This window comes from Globicephala melas, chromosome 1 (genome assembly GCF_963455315.2).
Source record: "Globicephala melas chromosome 1, mGloMel1.2, whole genome shotgun sequence".
In the NCBI taxonomy this organism is placed as follows: domain Eukaryota; kingdom Metazoa; phylum Chordata; class Mammalia; order Artiodactyla; family Delphinidae; genus Globicephala; species Globicephala melas.
Window position 1 is genome coordinate 164,602,688 of NC_083314.1, and position 2,595 is coordinate 164,605,282.

A 2,595-nucleotide genomic window follows, 5' to 3' on the forward strand; every position below is an offset into this window, starting at 1 on the left:
TGGTGAAGGAAGGGGGTGAGCTTGGCAAACCGCGAAGCGGGCTGGTTTGTGTGCACTTGGACGTGGGGCACGTCCCTGGGGGACCCTCCCTTTTTCCTCATTTTTCTGGAGCCCAGCACCAGGTGCTTCCACAGGCAAAACAGGGGCCGTTACACGGAGGAGTTAAGGGTCTGAATGGCCAGTGGAAACCCAGCAGGACTCAGCTCCTCAGTCACCCCTGGGGCTGGGGACGAACCGAGGGTGAGGAGAACGTGTGTGTTTCCTCTCCTGTGAGATCAGGGGGGGCCTGGACCACCTCCAGGTCTCCCTCTCCCCCAAGATGCCACAATTCCCCTTACTCCTTTCGGGGTCCCTCTCCCCTCACAGAGCCCTTGGGGCAGCAGGAGGAGGGGCACGGCCCCCAAGGCCCCAGGGCCACATGTGGAGGGGCCAGCAAGGCCACCTGACTCCCAGTCCAGGGCCAGTGGTCTTCCATGCCCCCTGGAGAGTCAGATGTGAGGGTTTCCGCCTGCCAGCTCCCTCAGAAGGTGAGGGAGGTGAGCCTGTGCCTCGAGGGCCTGCACTTTCTCACCTCCTATTTGCACGTGGAGAAAATGAACTTGGAACGGGAGGCACCCAGAATCCACTGTACAGATGAGGAAACTAGGTCTTGGAGAGGTCAAGTCATTTTCCCAGGATCCTACAGGTGCGCAGTGTCAGAGGTGGGATTCAAACCCAGGTCTTGGTAGCTGCAGAGGCAGAGCCCTCGGTGACAGAGCCTGGACCCTGGCGGTGTCCTGCACTCCCCTGGACCCAGAGAGCCCCGGCAGCGCCCAGCCTGCTCTGTACCCTGAACTGTGGGGGCAGCTCGATCATTTCCTGAAGACTCCGCCTTTTCCCAACCCCAGGCCTCCACATCTGAGCCGACCCTGTCCCTGTAGTTCCTGACAGTCTGCACGACTGTGGCACTCCTGGGCTCCGTTAGGTGCCTCAGGGACCTAGCCCTGGGATTCTGGCCTTGCTCGTTCGTCTCATTGGCAGGTCTCTCCTGCTGCTTCAGAGCCCTCAGCTCCCCCAGGCTCCCCAGGAGAGCAGGAACAGCCAGGCCACGCCTCCCAGAACACAAAATGCCCAACTCCGCCAACAGGACAGCGGCCCAGAAGGCTGAGCCCATGCTGAGCAGAGCTGGAGGCCAGTGACCGACAGCGCAGACGCCCCAGCCAAGCCCTCCCTCCACCCAAGGGGAGGGCCGGGCTGAGTGGCGGTGACCCTGCAGATCCCGTGGCTTGGTGGCAGCAGGAGGACAGTTGTCTCCAAACCCCACCCTCCCTTGATTGACAACCTAACCCTAGCCAAAGACAACCCAATTTGTTGCATCTTCCCACACTTAGAAAAGCACTAGGACGCTATTACCACGTTAGGCAGGCCAGGTCGGGGAGGGGTTTGTGGGTGAGCCCTGGGTCCCCCACCCGCTGAGGAGGCGGATGAGGATGGGCTTCCCCTCATGGGGTCAGGCATAGACCTGAACAAGGTGCCAGCTATTCCACAGGAAAGAACGGTGGCATTTCTAAACCAATTTGTGGTGCACACTGTACAGTTCCTCAACCCCTTTTCTACAGTTTGTGAGGAGAAACTGGCAGAACTTTCTCTTCGTACGCAGCAAATTGAAACAACTCTCAATATTTTAGATGCGAAGTTGTCATCTATCCCAGGGCTAGACGATGTCACATTTGAAGTATCTCCTATACGTGTCACTAGGATCAAAATGAAGCACATTCTGAAACCACTTCAGAGCAATCACAGAACAGTTTACAAGACTCTGGACCACGGGAAAGTGAAGTCACACCAGAAAATATCTTAACTGTAGCCAAGGACGTAAGATATGCCAGATATCTCAGAATGGCTCAAGTGGGTGTTCCCGTGATGGTAATAAGAAACAAAATGATATCGGAAGGACTAGACCCAGACCTTCCTCAGAGGCCAGATGCCCCAGCGCCTGATGTAGAAGGTGAAAAAAATACAGAAGAAAGTTCAGACAGCAAATCTTCTTTTAGTGACTAAGCTTAATTCTGATAACAATTACAGATACATGTGTTACATTCTATAAGAAAGAGAGCCTGAACTTTAACTCTTAGTCATAAAAGCAGCAAATGGCTACATTTCCACCACCAAGCTTCCTCTGTGAAAAGATAAATAAATAAAGCATTTATTTAAAAAAAAAAGCACTAAAATCTTTAGCTGAGATATGTGTGCCTTGTGACGAGCAGCAGCCCTCTACCAAGATGTGTGTGTGAGTGCATGTACCCCTTCTCCAAAATCACACGTATGCTCACCTCCCCCTGCCTCTTCCAAGCAGCTCCTCGGAGCTCTCTGAGAGACTGTGTCCTGGGCTGTAGTCCTCAGTAACTAGGTGTTCCCTTGGAATTGATCTTTCCATGAAGAGCGTGCTTTGGAGACATGAAATAACCAGCAGAGAGCCTTAAATGAATTACACTTGTCGACTGAAATAAAAATGCACCACGTGAGAGCGAGTGCCCACGGTGAGGGGAACTCACACGCCTCCCTGAACAGCTGGGCGAAGGGGAATCACCAGCTCCGGATCAGAGGAGTCCCCAC

At 54.2% G+C, this 2,595-nt stretch overlaps 1 pseudogene; it reads left to right on the forward strand.

Annotated features, from left to right (window-relative positions):
- Window positions 1-473: 473 nt before the first annotated feature.
- LOC115866947 (WASH complex subunit 3 pseudogene) lies at window positions 474-2,040 on the forward strand (annotated as a pseudogene).
- Window positions 2,041-2,595: the final 555 nt, after the last annotated feature.